Below are 17,344 nucleotides of genomic sequence, written 5' to 3'. Positions count from 1 at the left end.
AGGTGACCATGATGAGAGAGACAGACAGAGTCTGGCTGGCTCAGATGCTGGCAGTTCTCGCTGCAGTCTACCGGTAGCGTCTCCTTTCAGGCCTGGATAGACGAATGTCACCGAGCAGTGACTAAGTTTGTGGTAAAAGGTTTGCACCCATTTGCCACAGTAGATGCCCTCGATTTTCAGTAAGTGAATGTGTTTAATTGTAGGCAGGGACATTACTGGATATTCTTGTGTAATTGCTACAGAATAATTTATGTTATACTTTTTATTGCTACAGAAGAATATTTATTTTATTATTTTACATTTACAATTTTTTTCCCCGGGGGACCCTGTGACACCCTATTGAAGAGCCATAGGCTGGATCTCTTAAGGATCTCTTAAGATCTCACTGTTGGGTTTGTAAGGCCATGCTACTCCTAAATTTCTATCTTGTTCAAAGAGAAGATATAAAACAAAGTTCTAAGCTAATCGACCTTAGTGTTCTCCTTTTTAAAAAAAAAAGAATCGATAAGAGAATGGATAAAGAATCGAATCGTTAAACAGAATCGAAAATGGAATCAGAATCGTGAAAATCTTATCAATACCCATCCCTAGTTAACAGTCCTGGAGAATGTATCCATAGATAATCATTTTAACATTTTAAAGACATGTAGAATCTTTAGATCCCTGGAGGGCCCAACTCAGGGGTTGTGGTCATAACCTGGTTAGTGGCTCTGGTTGCTCTTAGAGGGTGTTCTCCATGTGGCTGCGTGCAGCAGGGCTGGGGGACGGTCTGTGTTGGCGGACGTAGGTTACTGGCCTGGTAGCTTGGCTGCTCCTGAGTGGATCCGGGGCATGCGTGGGGGCTTGGGGTTCGGGGGTGCTTCGCCTCCGTGTTAGGGCTCTGGCTGGGCCTTGGGGCCTTAGGTCCTTGTTGGTGTGTCACCTCTGGCGCATTGGCCTAACTAGGGGGCTCTTCAACTGACAGGAGTTTGTTCCATCCTTGCAGGAGTCCACTCTGCAGGTGGGGGAGAGTCATAGGAGAGGTGGAGAATAAACTTAACCTGGGTGTCTACTGTCTTGTGCAGTCTGGGAGATGATTGAATGTTAGGGTGGATACAGTTTCCTCTGTGGTGGGGTCGGGTGGGCTGCCCCGGGTCCTGTGGGCCTGGGCGGTCCTGCTGCCGCAGGCCCTGATCTGGATGGGCCTGGGCTCCCTTGCCTTGGTGGGTGCCGAAGGACAGGGGAGCCTACTGGGGTCATTGGGGGAGCTGTCCCCAGGGAGGGGCATCTTGCTCCTCCCTTCTTTTCCTCCCCATCCCTGGCTGCCTCCCTCTTCCCGCTCTAACACACCCACCCACACAAGTAGGGCCTTGGGGTGCGGGTGTGTCACCTGGGTGCAGGGAAGGCATTCCCCCCCCCGTCCCCTTCCGGCCACCTGTGCTTCAATTTTATTCCACATTACTGACACTCTCATAACACATACATTTGAGGGTGGGCACGTTAACGGCGTCCAGTGGACAGTCTGTGTATTCAACCCTACCTCTGGCACCGGTGCCCACCTCTCAATTTTAAATCCATGTAGACATTGAGGGTTCTCGGGAGGGGCCGTGCTAACACCTGCTACTCTCTGGCAGCAGCACCATGCTCTCCCGTGTTTTAAATGCACCTTAGAACAACACGCAGCAACACTACACATGAGCGAGAGGAGGGAGGTTTGGGGTCTTCACACACCCCTGTTTTCTGCTGGCCATCAGGGCGGGGGGGGGCTGGGAGGAGGTGTTGGCCGTCCCATTGGGATCTGGGATGCGGGGCCTCCCTGCTGCTGCGGAGCCTGGGGCGGTCTGCGTAACATCTCCTGGGTGTAGGTGCCGTTTCCCCCTCCAGGGGCAAGGGTACCTGGACCCGGGGTATAGAGTTTGTTTGGGGAGTGTGATTGTGTGTACAGTGTCCATGTATGTCTATCCCTAGGTTGGGTCAGTGCTGAGTATTTGTATATGTGTGCATGAGGGTGGGAATGCATGTTTGTATCTGTGTGTGCCTGTTTGTCTGTGTCTATATGTCAGGTCGGGTCTTACACTCCACCTCTCTGGGAACTCCCAGGCCCTCCAAAGGCCTATCTCCCCTCACCACACTCCCTGCCGGTAACTGATGCCCTCAGGGGTCGGTGCGTTGGTGGTTCTTGGTGTCCGGGGCTGGGCGCTCAGGTATGTACCAGCTCACTCCCAGTGACTACTTGGTGGGGCCTGGTGCCCGTTGCCCAGTCAGGCCTCTTCCGGGGCAAAGGGGGCCCTCGGGCACAGCTGGCTGCTGGCAGAGCCGGCGGGCACGCCACTGCAGCCCCCTCTGGCTTCTGCTCCGTGGCTACTGGGTGACCCCTCATCTGGGGCTCTCCTCAGCTCTTCCCAGGAGGGTGGCACGATGCCCCCCCGGTGGTCCTCCTTGGGCTCTCGCGCTCTGGGGCCTCTGGATGTCTGGAGCCTGGATCTCCTCCATGCCTGCTTCATGCCCTGGGGGACGGGGCTATGCCTCTCTACATCCTCTATCAGACCATTAAATGGGGAAACCTTTTGAATACAAGCGCGCTGATCCACACAGGTGTGCACACGGGTGTTCACTGTCCATAGACATAAACTACACCTTTCTTGGCTGCTATTTCCAAGCACATTGTGCGCTGTCGGTCCTGCTTGCTACACAACAACATTCAATATTTAGTATTTACTGCTGTTTACACTTAGCTAGATTAACGTGATGGTGTTGTGTTTAGTATGTTGCTCTGTTTTTTTGCTTGTTTTCTCTTCTTTTTCTCTCAACAGGTGATGCAGGAGATTTTTTTTCTCTTCTTTCTCTTTTTAAGTGCCCTTTCTCACTGTCCCTCTTCCCTTCTGTTTTTCTTTTCCTTCATCTTTCTTTCTCCCTTTCCTATCCCTCAGTCATGTCTGTCCCGTCTGTAACAACTGAAAATAAAATAAAATAAATAATAACAACAAAGGTAGATCAAATGGACCAATACGTCAAGGCCGTGATGATCTATTTGGCAAAGTAAATCCATTGGGTATCCTTGTTGGTCTTCAGACAACAATTCTGACGGCTAAAGAACCACATGGGACAGGCAAAAAAAAAAAAAAAAAAAAGAATCTTTAGATCGTCCCACAACTGCTCATTTAATCCATTAGCTGTGTTCACTCCCACTCACTCACTGACTCTCTGCCTCTAACTGATGGCTGCACTTTACAGGTGCTTGCTTCAGAAACACTGCTCCAGAGAAGATATATGGTCTTGGAAAGCACAAAGTAAGGGGTGAAATATCTCTAGAGTGATTAAAGAGATAATGACGAATGATTTTAGATAATGCTTTTCTACTGGAGATAAGAAATACAGAGGTGTGTTCAATGCACTTGTAGGAGTCAAATTGTTAAATGCTGCCATTATTGTACTTAAATTTGTAAGTCTTGGTTCAAACTACTGTAATTATTGTGGGTGATTTTAACATCCATGTAGATGCTAAAAATGACAGCCTCAACATGGCATTTAATCTGTTATTAGACTCAATTGGTTTCTCTCAAAATGTAAAAGAACCCACCCACCACTTTAATCACACTCTAGATCTTGTTTTAACATATGGCATAGAAACTGAACATTTAACAGTGTTTCCTGAAAACCCTCTCCTGTCTGATCATTTCCTGATAACAATTACATTTACAATAATTGATTACACAGCGGTGGAGAGTAGACTTTATCAAAGTAGATGTCTTTCTGAAAGCGCTGTAACTAAGTTTAAGAATATAATCCACCCACGGTTATCATCTTCAATGCCCTGTACCAACACAGAGCAGAGCAGCTATCTGAACGCTACCCCAACAGAGGTCGATCTTGTTAATAATTTCATCTCCTCACTACGTACGACTCTGGATACTGTAGCTCCAGTGAAAACTAAGGTCTCTAATCAGAAGTACCTGACTCCGTGGTATAATTCTCAAACACGTACCCTAAAGCAGATGACTCGTAATCTAGAGAGGAAATGGCGTGTCACAAATTTAGAGGATTATCATTTAGCCTGGAGAAATAGTTTGCTGCTTTATAAGAAAGCCCTCCGCAAAGCCAGAACATCTTACTATTCATCACTGATTGAAGAAAATAAGAACAACCCCAGGTTTCTCTTCAGCACTGTAGCCAGGCTGACAAAAAGTCAGAGCTCTTTTGAGCCAACCATCCCTTTAACGTTAACTAGTAATGACTTCATGAACTTCTTCACAAATAAAATTTTTATCATTAGAGAAAAAAATTACCAATAATCATCCCACAGATGTAATATTATCTACAGCTACTCTTAGTACCACTGATATTCACTTAGAGTCTTTTTCTCCAATCGATCTTTCTGAGTTCACTTCAATAATTACTTCCTCCAAACCATCAACGTGTCTTTTAGACCCCATTCCTACAAAACTGCTCAAAGAAGTCCTGCCATTAATTAATTCTTCGATCTTAAATATGATCAACCTATCTCTAATAATTGGCTATGTACCACAGGCCTTCAAGCTGGCTGTAGTTAAACCTTTACTCAAAATGCCATCTCTAGACCCAGCAGTCTTAGCTAATTATAGGCCAATCTCCAACCTTCCTTTCATATCAAAAATCCTTGAAAGAGTAGTTGTCAAACAGCTAACAGATCATCTGCAGAGGAATGGTTTATTTGAAGAGTTTCAGTCAGGTTTCAGAGCTCATCACAGCACAGAAACAGCTTTAGTGAAGGTTACAAATGATCTTCTTATGGCCTCTGACAGTGGACTCGTCTCTGTGCTTGTCCTGCTAGACCTTAGTGCAGCATTCGATACTGTCGACCATAATATCCTATTAGAGTGATTAGAACATGCTGTAGGTATTACAGGTACTGTACTGCAGTGGTTTGTATCATATCTATCTAATAGACTCCAGTTTGTACATGTAAATGGAGAGTCCTCTTCACACACTGAGGTTAATTATGGAGTTCCACAGGGTTCAGTGCTAGGACCAATTCTGTTTATATTATACATGCTTCCCTTAGGCAGCATCATTAGAAGACATAGTATACATTTCCACTGCTATGCAGATGACACCCAGCTCTATCTGTCCATGAAGCCAGATAACACACACCAATTAGTTAAACTGCAGGAATGTCTTAAAGACAAAGACCTGGAGGGCCGCTAACTTTCTGCTTCTTAATTCAGATAAAACTGAGGTTATTGTACTCGGCCCTGAAAAGCTTAGAAATATGGTATCTAACCAGACTCTTACTCTGGGTGGCATTACCTTGGCCTCCAGTAATGCTGTGAGGAACCTTGGAGTCATTTTTGACCAGGACATGTCCTTCAACGCACATATTAAACAAATATGTAAGACTGTTTTCTTCCATTTGCACAACTTCTCTAAAATTAGAAATATCCTGTCTCAGAGTGACGCTGAAAAACTAGTTCATGCATTTATTACTTCCAGACTGGACTACTGTAATTCATTATTATCAGGATGTCCAAAAAACTCACTGAAAAGCCTTCAGCTAATCCAAAATGCTGCAGCAAGAGTCCTGACAGGGACTAGAAAGAGAGAGCAGATTTCTCCTGTTTTGGCTTCCCTTCATTGGCTTCCTGTTAAATCCAGAATTGAATTCAAAATCCTGCTCCTCACATACAAGGTCTTAAATAATCAGGCCCCATCTTATCTTAATGACCTTGTAGTACCATACCACCCTATTAGAGCACTTCGCTCTCGCTCTGCAGGCCTACTTGTTGTTCCTAGAATATTTAAAAGTAGAATGGGAGGGAGAGCCTTCAGTTTTCAGGCCCCTCTTCTGTGGAACCAGCTTCCAGTTTGGATTCGGGAGACAGACACTATCTCTACTTTTAAGATTAGGCTAAAACTTTCCTTTTTGCTAAAGCATATAGTTAGGGCTGGACCAGGTGACCCTGAATCCTCCCTTAGTTATGTTGCAATAGACGTAGGCTGCCGGGGGATTCCCATGATGCATTGAGTTTTTCCTTTCCAGTCACCTTTCTCACTCACTATGTGTTAATAGACCTCTCTGCATTGAATCATATCTGTTATTAACCTCTGTCTCTCTTCCACAGCATGTCTTTTATCCTGTCTTCCTTCTCTCACCCCAACCGGTCGCAGCAGATGGCCGCCCCTCCCTGACCCTGGTTCTGCCGGAGGTTTCTTCCTGTTAAAAGGGAGTTTTCCCTTCCCACTGTCGCCAAAGTGCTTGCTCATAGGGGGTCATATAATTGTTGGGTTTTTCTCTGTATCTAGCCTTGAGGCGACTTTTGTTGTGATTTGGCGCTATATAAATAAAATTGAATTGAACTGAATTGATTGTTGTCTTGTAATGGGGAATAAACTGGATAAGTCTGCCTTGAAACAGGATGGAATACATTGCAAAGTATTCACCGGGCAGCACGTAGTATGTAGATCATTGAAAAAAGGCTCAAAGTAGAAAAAGTCAGTGTGAATGTGTCTGACGTCACTGTATGTGTCAGATCCCAATGGGACGGCCAACACCTCCTCCCATGGCCAGTGTGTGCGAAGCAGTCTCCAACTGGGGAAGAGGTGATTCTGCACGTCACTAACTACCCCGGTGGACACAAAAGAAAGAAAATAGTTGCGTTGTTGATTAAAAAAGAAAAAAAGAAAAATGACGAACACCCTGTTCGAACATAAGAGTGTCCATAAGTGCACGTGGCACCAGGACGCTCTAGGCCGTAGGTCAATGATCGATTTTGTAATCGTATCACCAGACCTGCGACCATATGTTCTGGACACTCGGGTAAAGAGAGGGGCTGAGCTGTCAACTGATCACCACCTGGTGGTGAGTTGGATCAGGTGGCGGGGGAGGACGCTGGACAAACCTGGTGCATCTAAATGCGTAGTGAGGGTTTGCTGGGAACGTGAGGGGAATGAGGGGAATGACCCGCCAATTTCCGGGGGCGAGGTCACTGAGGCAGTTAAACAACTCCTTGGTGGCAGAGGATACTTGAGGGTGCATGGGAGTTTGCCCAACCAGTCTACATGTGTTTTGTGGACTTGGAGAAGGCATTCGACCGTGTCCCTCGGGGTGTCCTGTGGGAGGTGTTGCGGGAATATGGGGTGTCTGGCCCATTGCTACGGGCCATTCGATCCCTATACAACCGTTGCAAGAGCTTGGTTCGCATTGCCGGCAATAAGTCGGACTCGTTCCCAGTGGGTGATGGGCTTCGCCAGGGCTGCCCTTGGTCTCCGGTTCTGTTCATAATTTTTATGGACAGGATTTCTAGGCGCAGCCAAGTGGCGGAGGGCTTTCGCTTTGGTGGCCTCAGAATCTCATCTCTGATTTTTGCGGATGATGTGGTTCTGTTGGCTTCATCGGGAGATGGCCTCCAGCCCGCACTGGAATGGTTCGCAGCCGAGTGTGAAACAGCGGGAATGAGGATCAGCACCTCCAAATCTGAGGCCATGGTTCTCAGCCGGAAAAGGGTGGAGTGCCCACTCCGGGTCGGGGATGAGTTCCTGCCCCAAGTGGAGGAGTTCAAGTATCTTGGGGTCTTGTTCGCGAGTGATGGGAGAAGGGAGCCGGAGATCGACAGACGGATTGGGGCTGCAGCTGCAGTAATGCAGACGCTGCACCGGTCCGTCGTGGTGAAGAGGGAGCTGAGTGTAAAAGCGAAGCTCTCAATTTACCGGTCGATCTACGTCCCTACCCTCACCTATGGCCATGAGCTGAGTGTAGTGACCGAAAGAACGAGAGCGCGGATACAAGCGGCAGAAATGAGCTTCCTCTGAAGGGTGGCTGGCCTCTCCCTTAGAGATAGGGTGAGAAGTTCGGCCATCCGGGAGGGGCTCAGAGTAGAGCAGCTGCTGCTCCACATCGAAAGGAGCCAGCTGAGGTGGTTTGGGCATCTGACAAGGATGCCCCCTGGGCGCCTCCTGGGTGAGGTGTTCCAGGCATGTCCCACCGGGAGGAGGCCCCGGGGCAGACCCAGGACACGCTGGAGAGATTATATCTCTCGGCTGGCCGGGGAACGCCTTGGTATTCCCCCGGATAAGCTGGAGGAGGTGGCTGGGGAGAGGGAGGTCTGGGCCTCTTTGCTTAGGCTGCTGCCCCCGCGACCCGGCCTCGGATAAAGCGGATGAAGATGGATGGATGGATGGAGAAAAGTGACGATAATATGAAGAGTGTTTGGTGTTTCTCAGCCTAAAACAACTACAATCTCACTTTCTGTTTTTAAGAAAGGAGAGTTCAAAAACCAGAGAGAGAGGAGATGTATATTGCTTAAGCAGTGATGAGAATGATGAAAATGTCTCAGTGTTTCACTTGCAGGTGAAGAGCAGATCTGGATCAATTTTCCACATGCAGCAGTTGGACGAAAATTATAGGTTAAACGTCATCAGGAAACACTCAGGAAACACTGAATTGTTTTACAGCTTCGCTTCTGTGTTCCTCATCCTGAAAAAGCAAGCTCCATGGAAGCTAACCTCTGCCTGAAGACAAGGAGTGCAGTTCCAGAAGCACAGGCATGAACATCAACAATTGACAGCAGGCCAAAGCCAAGAGTCAACAGCAGTGTCCTGAGTGAGAGAACCAGCAGCAGCAGTGTGTGCAAACGGCATCAGAGAGAGAGAAAACCCATCACCTGGATGGATGGAGATGCGTTTCCAGCAAGCTGCAACTTCACTGTGTGTGAACATGACTTTTGAGGAGGCTGTCTAAGTGACATTTGCCACTTTTGGAGTAAAATGGCAAGAATACAGGACAAAGCTGAAGAGAACTGACTGCCATTGGACTGCAAAGTGGGAGAGGAGAACGGAGTGGAGGAAGCAGGTGACAACACAGAGGAATGCTGTTATTTAGTGTGGGAAATCAAAATTTGGGTTAGCAATCCTGGGAAAAAGGAAACTGACTGGTTTAAGTGGGAAATTGAGAAGGAGTCTGGACCACAAAATGAGAGAGGTACACAAAAACACACACAAACAGAAAATGCATTAACTATACTAACCCTACACACATTACAATGAAACTTGTATTTGTATTGTATCTTTATTTCAGACATATATAGAAAAAAAAACAATATATACACAAGTACACATACTTGCATTTACAAATACGAATATATATGTAAATACACACACGTATGTGCTCAGATAAAACAAAAAAAATAAAATAAATAAAATAAAACAGAGTCTAAATGACACGAAATGACAATTATTAGGTCTGAAATGGAGTAGGAAGAAGTATAACATACTTATTAATCTCTACCCCATGCTCAACATTCTATTGAATCCCACTATTCACCTAATTCCCATCATCACTTACCCCACACAATAAACAAGGAGAACATGTATAAACATAGCTACAGTGATAGATATAATTTAGATACAATTTAGCATAGTTATATATACAATGGGTGATCAACTTTATCAGTTTCATATTCTTCCAAAAGCAGTTTTTGAAACATCTTTATAAACTGACTAATGCTTGAACATTGCTGTAGGTCCACAGTAAAACTGTTCCCCCATAAATAGTAACACAAAAGGTTTTAACCTTTGTCCGTGCTTTAAGAGTCTTCAGATTTAATTTTCCCCTCAATTCATAGTCCCCTTCTCTGTCAAAAAACATCCTCTGTACATTTCCTGGTAACATATTGTATCTGGCTTTGTACATAATTTTTGCAGTTTTATATTTTATAAGATCCATAAACTTCAGAATTTTTAATTTCAAGAACATGATGTTAGTATGGTCTCTAAATCCTGCTTTAGTAATCATCCTGATTGCTTTTTTCTGAATTTTACATAGTGGTTAAAGTGAAGTTTTTTATGTATTTCCCCAGATTTCCACACAGTATTCCAAATATGGCAATATAAGTGAACAGTAAAGTACCCGAAGTGATTTGCTAGGCAAAAAATGTTTAACTTTACTCAGTACAGAGATGCTTCTTGACAGTTTAGCTTGTATATGCTTTAGGTGAGGTTTCCAGCAGATTTTGTTATCTATTATCACACCCAGAAATTTTGTATCAGAAACTTGCTCTATTTCAACATTGTTTATTAACAATTTTGCTCCGGCATCTTTTTTACAATTTCCAAATAACATAAATGTAGTTTTTTTTTTTTTTTTCAAATTTAGTGATAACTTGTTTCTGTCAAACCATGTTTTCAGTTTAATCATTTCTTGTATGGCAATTTCCAAAAGCTGCTGTGAATTCTCTCCAGCACAAAAAATATTTGTATCATCTGCAAATAAAATAAACTGTAATATATCAGATGTTTTACATATATCATTGATGTAGAGGATAAACAGCTTTGGTCCCAATACTGACCCCTGTGGAACTCCGTAAACAATGTCCAGGCACTCTGATTGATATTCACCAATCTTCACAAATTGCTGCCTGTCTCTCAAATAACTCTTTACCCATTCTAACACCACTCCTCTAATGCCATAATACTCCAGTTTATCAAGTAATATGTCATGATTAATTGTGTCAAAAGCTTTTTTTAGGTCAATGAAAACACTAACTATGTTAGGAGGTGGTGGGTAGGTGTACTGTTGTTGTTTGGGTTTTGTTTTCCTTTTGGTTATAGGTAGGCGAGGCGGGGCTTGATGGCATTCCAACACACCTGCGACGCATCGGACGTCATCAGTGAGCGCTTTTAGGGAGCAGAGTCACGGACGTCTGGTGTCGGAGTATTATCGCTGTCACAAGTGGTAACGAGTTAGCACAGGCTGCATCTGTTGATTTTACGCTGTGGAGCTGTATGTTTTAAAGGATCCACGTTTCGCCTACTTTTCTTTGTCTTAGCCTGTTCCATCGCCTGCCCGCCTACCTAGGATTTTGTGTTGGCTATTCTGGATCCGCGACGGAGTGCTACGTACCATCAGGCGGCGATCACCGCAGCGGCTGTGGTTTGGGTGGTCAAGTAAGCTCTCCAACTCTCTCCGTCCACTTGTGTTTAACGTTCGGCTATCAACGGTATGCCATAAACCCTGTTTTGTTCCCTGTTGTCAGGTAACTCCGGTGCGTCTGCTACCTACCTGTATGCTTCGGCTCCATCTCATCGCCTCGGTGTTTTCCTGCTGGCACATTTTTATTTATTACTGTATATAGCCCCTTTCCCTTGTAAATATTTCCCCCTTACTTGTGTATATATAAAACTTGCATCACCAACTATTCTGCGTCCGTGTGTGTTTCTGCCACGTAATCCATCTGTGTAATCCAGCTAACCTAACAGAATACTCCGACCATTTTTGATGGATTCGGCAGAACACACAGGTCCCGCGTCCGGCGATTTACTCCAGAAACACGAGGAGTCTTTGTCTAGTTTGTCTCGGCAGTTGGCGGCGTCCGAGCAATGGGCAGGCCGAGTTAATGAGACCCTGTCGGCCATTCAAGAGACTTTGGCTCGGCTAGTTCCTCCTACTGCTCCCGTTGTTCCTGCTCCCCCGGCTCTGGTGCCTTTTACGGGAGAGTTGGGCCGTTGCGGGGTTTTTTTGATTCAGGTTTCTTTGCTTTTTCAGCGTTATCCCCAAGCGTTTTCCAATGATGCTGTTAAGATTTCTCATGTTATCGGTGCCCTTCGTGATCGTGCTTTGGACTGGGCCGAGGCTTATCTCGCTTTGCATCCCGTGGAGACTGTCACGTATGAGCAGTTTGTTCAGGATTTTAAGGCGGTTTTTCACCACCCCCTGCGCTCGGATGAGGCCGCGCGGCAACTGCACGGGCTCCGCCAAGGGGGCCGGTCGGTGGCGGAGTTTTCTATTGATTTCCGGGTTAAAGCCGCGGAGACGGGGTGGGGTGAGGACGCGTTGCGCGGGGCTTTCGTCATTGGATTGGACGATCGCATGAAGGATGAGCTCGCCACTCGTGACGAACCGGAGAGTTTCGAGGCTCTAGTTAATCTGGCTATTCGTATCGATAATCGCCTTCGCGAGCGTGAGAGGGAGAGGGGTGGCCGGGTCTGTGCTGGAAGTGCTGAGCGCGCCGCGGTGCGCACAATATTCCGTCCTCCTCCTCCCGGTCCGGCCCACGCACGGTCTCCTCCAGCGTCCGCCGCTGAGGAGCCTATGCAGTTGGGTCGTACACGGCTGACGCTGGAGGAGCGTCGGAGGCGGTTTGAGGGACGGTTGTGTTTGTATTGTGGCCAGTCGGGCCATTTTGTGTCCACCTGCCCGTTGCGGTCAAAAGGCGGTGCCCACCAGTAACTGTGGGGGTACTGGTGGGTGGCACTTCCTCTCTTTCCCAAATTCCCCGCATGCAACTTCCTGCTGTCGTGAATGCCGCGTCTGGCGCTTTCTCTACTAACGCGCTTTTGGATTCTGGCGCTGAGCAGAATTTTATTGATGGCGGTCTCACGAGGCGCCTCGGGATTAAGACTATACCCTTGCGGGTTCCCGTCTCTGTTGTGGCTCTCACCGGTCAGTTACTGCCCTCCGTCACTCATGAGACTGAACAGGTTTCGTTGATTCTTTCTGGTAATCATCGTGAGGTTCTTCGTTTTTTTGTTTTTTCCTCCCCGGAGTCTCCCATCGTTTTAGGTTATCCGTGGTTCGAGCGTCATAATCCTCATATCAATTGGTCCTCCCGTCGCATTGAGAGTTGGTGTAGCCACTGCTTGTCTCACTGTTTACAGTCTGCTCTTCCGCCTTCGCCTGTCTGCTCGTCTAAGCTGGCGCCCGAGGAGGTGGATCTTTCGTCTGTACCCGAACAATATCGTGATCTGTCGGCGGTTTTCAGTAAACGCTGTGCGCTCTCGCTTCCTCCCCATCGCCCTTATGATTGTGGCATTGAACTGTTACCTGGAGCTCCTTTGCCCACCAGCCGGCTGTATAACCTCTCTGGTCCAGAGAAGGCAGCCATGGAGAGGTATATTACGGAGTCACTGGAGGCGGGCCTGATTCGTCCATCATCTTCGCCGTTGGCGGCGGGTTTTTTCTTTGTGGATAAGAAAGATGGATCTCTCCGACCCTGCATTGATTTTCGGGGTCTTAATGACATTACTGTGAAGAACAAATATCCTCTTCCCCTGATCTCTTCTGCTTTTGAACCTTTACAGGACGCGGTCATTTTTACGAAGCTGGACCTTCGCAATGCGTACCATCTGGTGCGCATGCGCCAGGGAGATGAGTGGAAGACGGCCTTTAACACTCACCGTGGACATTACGAATACTTGGTAATGCCTTTTGGTCTGACGAATGCACCGGCAGTGTTTCAGGCGTTGATTAATGATGTGCTTCGGGACTTTTTGAATCGGTGTGTGTTCGTTTATTTGGATGACATCCTTGTTTTTTCGCGGTCGTTTGAGGACCATGTTCAGCAGGTGCGCAGCGTCTTGCAGCGCCTCCTGGAAAACAAACTTTTTGTGAAAGCGGAGAAGTGCGAGTTTCATGCTCATTCTGTGTCGTTCCTGGGCTATGTCTTTGCTAAGGGGCGGGTGGGGCCGGATCCTGGCAAAATCAGGGCGATTGCGGATTGGCCGACTCCTTCCTCGCGCAAACACCTGCAGAGGTTTTTGGGGTTTGCTAATTTTTATCGCCGATTTATTAAGAACTTCAGTCAGATCACCCTTCCGCTCACCCGGCTTACGTCCTCGGCTCGAGTTTTCTGTTGGTCTCCTGAGGCCGAGCAGGCGTTTGCTCGGTTGAAGTTGTTTTGTTCCGCGCCCGTTCTCGCCCACCCGGATGGTGCCAGACAGTTTGTGGTGGAGGTGGATGCTTCTGATGTGGGTGCGGGGGCGGTGTTGTCGCAGCGCTCGCCCGATGATGGCCGTCTCCATCCGTGCGCATTTTTTTTCGTGGCGGTTTTCTCCGGCTGAGCGGAACTATGACGTGGGTAATCGTGAGCTGCTGGCGGTTAAGCTGGCTTTGGAGGAGTGGCGTCACTGGTTGGAGGGGGCGGAACAGCCGTTTGTGGTTTGGACGGACCATAGGAACCTCTCTTATATTCGGAGTGCGAAGCGGCTTAACTCCAGGCAGGCCAGGTGGCAGCTGTTTTTTAGCCGGTTCCATTTTACGATCTCGTTTCGCCCGGGTTCTCGCAATGTTAAGCCGGACGCTTTGTCCCGTCAGTTTTCCCCCGCGTCTGAGTCTACGGGGGTGGTTCCGATCATCCCCTCGTCTTGCGTGGTGGGGGCCGTGACATGGGAGATCGAGAGCTTGGTGCGCCAGGCACAGCGGCAGGATCCGGACCCGGGTTCGGGCCCGCAGGGTAAACTGTTTGTTCCGGCGGCCGTGCGCGCGCGTGTCTTGCACTGGGCGCACGCGTCTCGTTTTGCTTGTCATCCTGGCGTGCGTCGTACGGTTTCCCTGCTACGGCGCTCCTTTTGGTGGCCCGCTTTGGCGAGGGATGCCCGCGAGTATGTGCTGGCCTGTGACACTTGTGCGCGCAATAAGAGCCGTCACCTGGCCCCCCCCCGGGTTGCTGCATCCCCTGCCTGTCCCTGGTCGACCTTGGTCGCATATTGCAGTTGACTTTGTTACCGGGTTGCCACGTTCTGCTGGTCACTCGGTGATCCTCACCATTGTGGACAGGTTCTCCAAGGCGGCGCATTTTGTCCCTCTGTCTAAACTTCCTTCTGCCCTGGAGACTGCTCGCGTGCTCGTGGATCATGTTTTTCGGTTACATGGACTTCCTTTGGACATTGTGTCGGACCGGGGGCCTCAGTTTGTTTCTCGGGTGTGGAAGGCTTTTTGTACCGCGTTGGGAGTGGGGGTGAGCCTTTCCTCGGGCTATCACCCACAGTCTAATGGACAGACTGAAAGGGCCAATCAGCAGCTGGAGTCCGCCTTGCGCTGTGTGGCCTCCTCTGACCCCACTTCCTGGAGTGGTCATCTTGCTTGGATTGAGTATGCTTATAACTCTCTCACCTCGGCAGCTACGGGGTTTTCTCCGTTTGAGGTCTGTCTGGGATATCAGCCGCTGTTGTTTCCTTCTCAGGAGGCGGAGATTGCGGTTCCGGCCGTGCGGGATCATCTACGTCGCAGTCGGAGGATTTGGCGCCGGACCAAGGCGGCGCTGCTCCGGACCGTGTCTCACACTCGCCGGGCTGCTGATCGGAGGAGAACGCCTGCGCCTCCATACACCGTGGGCCAACAGGTTTGGCTGTCCTCTGCGAATGTTCCTTTGAAGTGCGTGGCCAGGAAGCTTGCCCCTCGCTTCCTGGGTCCTTTCACCATCCAACGCATCATCAATCCTGTTTCTGTGAGGCTGCAACTACCGGCTTCTATGAGGATTCATCCTACGTTCCATGTTTCTCAACTGCAGCCAGTCTCTCACAGCCCGCTGTGCCCACCCGTGGAACCTCCTCCGCCCGCCCGGGTGGTGGACGGGGGTCCTGTCTATTCAGTCCGGCGGCTGCTGGATGTGCGCCGTCGTGGCCGAGGTTTCCAGTTTCTGGTGGACTGGGAGGGGTATGGCCCGGAGGAGCGCTCTTGGGTCTCGAGGGCCTTCATTGTGGACCCAGCGCTTATTGTGGATTTTTACAGGAGGCATCCTGACAAGCCTGGAGGACCGCCGGGTGGCGTTCCTTGAGGGGGGGATACTGTTAGGAGGTGGTGGGTAGGTGTACTGTTGTTGTTTGGGTTTTGTTTTCCTTTTGGTTATAGGTAGGCGAGGCGGGGCTTGATGGCATTCCAACACACCTGCGACGCATCGGACGTCATCAGTGAGCGCTTTTAGGGAGCAGAGTCACGGACGTCTGGTGTCGGAGTATTATCGCTGTCACAAGTGGTAACGAGTTAGCACAGGCTGCATCTGTTGATTTTACGCTGTGGAGCTGTATGTTTTAAAGGATCCACGTTTCGCCTACTTTTCTTTGTCTTAGCCTGTTCCATCGCCTGCCCGCCTACCTAGGATTTTGTGTTGGCTATTCTGGATCCGCGACGGAGTGCTACGTACCATCAGGCGGCGATCACCGCAGCGGCTGTGGTTTGGGTGGTCAAGTAAGCTCTCCAACTCTCTCCGTCCACTTGTGTTTAACGTTCGGCTATCAACGGTATGCCATAAACCCTGTTTTGTTCCCTGTTGTCAGGTAACTCCGGTGCGTCTGCTACCTACCTGTATGCTTCGGCTCCATCTCATCGCCTCGGTGTTTTCCTGCTGGCACATTTTTATTTATTACTGTATATAGCCCCTTTCCCTTGTAAATATTCCCCCTTACTTGTGTATATATAAAACTTGCATCACCAACTATTCTGCGTCCGTGTGTGTTTCTGCCACGTAATCCATCTGTGTAATCCAGCTAACCTAACAAACTATGCATTGTCTTTGATCTATATTGTTGGTGATATTTTCAATTAGTTCAATTAATGCCATAGATGTTGATCTATTTGGTCTGAAACCATACTGACTGTCCATTATTATTTTGTGTTTATCTATAAATTTGTCAAGTCTATTATTGAAAACTTTTTCCAGTATTTTTGAAAATTGTGAAAGTAGAGAAACAGGCCTGTAATTTGTGAATTGGTGTCTATCTCCATTTTTAAACAGTGGTATTACTTTAGCTGTTTTCATTTGTGTTGGGAATGCACCAGTTTGTAGAGACAAATTGCAAATGTATGTTAAGGGTTTGGAGATGCCATCGATCACTTTCTTAACGATTTCCATATCAATGTCATCAGAGTCTGTAGAATTTTTTGTTTGTGATTTCCCAACAATATCAATGATTTCCTTTTCTTCTACCACCGTTAAAAACATTGAATGAGGATTAGAGTCAATGAGTTTACAGGGAGTGCAGAATTATTGGGCAAGTTATATTTTTGAGGAATAATTTTATTATTGAACAACAACCATGTTCTCAATGAACCCAAAAAACTCATTAATATCAAAGCTGAATGTTTTTGGAAGTAGTTTTTAGTTTGTTTTTAGTTTTAGCTATTTTAGGGGGATATCTGTGTGTGCAGGTGACTATTACTGTGCATAATTATTAGGCAACTTAACAAAAAACAAATATATACCCATTTCAATTATTTATTTTTACCAGTGAAACCAATATAACATCTCCACATTCACAAATATACATTTCTGACATTCAAAAACAAAACAAAAACAAATCAGCGACCAATATAGCCACCTTTCTTTGCAAGGACACTCAAAAGCCTGCCATCCATGGATTCTGTCAGTGTTTTGATCTGTTCACCATCAACATTGCGTGCAGCAGCAACCACAGCCTCCCAGACACTGTTCAGAGAGGTATACTGTTTTCCCTCCTTGTAAATCTCACATTTGATGATGGACCACAGGTTCTCAATGGGGTTCAGATCAGGTGAACAAGGTGGCCATGTCATTAGTTTTTCTTCTTTTATACCCTTTCTTGCCAGCCACGCTGTGGAGTACTTGGACGCGTGTGATGGAGCATTGTCCTGCATGAAAAT

The 17,344-nt window shown here is 47.5% G+C and overlaps 2 long non-coding RNA genes across 2 annotated transcripts; both read left to right on the top strand.

Moving 5' to 3' along the window:
* The first annotated feature begins 10,525 nt into the window (after window positions 1-10,525).
* Window positions 10,526-11,094, top strand: LOC147304315 (uncharacterized). Its single transcript, XR_015126785.1, has 3 exons — window positions 10,526-10,684; window positions 10,779-10,896; window positions 10,986-11,094. It is a non-coding gene; the product is annotated as an uncharacterized LOC147304315 (long non-coding RNA).
* A 3,942-nt stretch (window positions 11,095-15,036) lies between these two features.
* Window positions 15,037-16,970, top strand: LOC147304314 (uncharacterized). Its single transcript, XR_015126905.1, has 3 exons — window positions 15,037-15,701; window positions 15,796-15,913; window positions 16,003-16,970. It is a non-coding gene; the product is annotated as an uncharacterized LOC147304314 (long non-coding RNA).
* The last annotated feature ends 374 nt before the right edge of the window (window positions 16,971-17,344 follow it).

Source organism: Aulonocara sp. 'chitande type north' Nkhata Bay, linkage group LG22, assembly GCF_057382095.1.
Source record: "Aulonocara sp. 'chitande type north' Nkhata Bay isolate Kocher_YH1m ecotype deep benthic linkage group LG22, A_spYH_male_GT1.1, whole genome shotgun sequence".
Lineage (NCBI taxonomy): Eukaryota > Metazoa > Chordata > Actinopteri > Cichliformes > Cichlidae > Aulonocara > Aulonocara sp. 'chitande type north' Nkhata Bay.
This window is presented reverse-complemented; position numbering and strand designations above follow the sequence as displayed.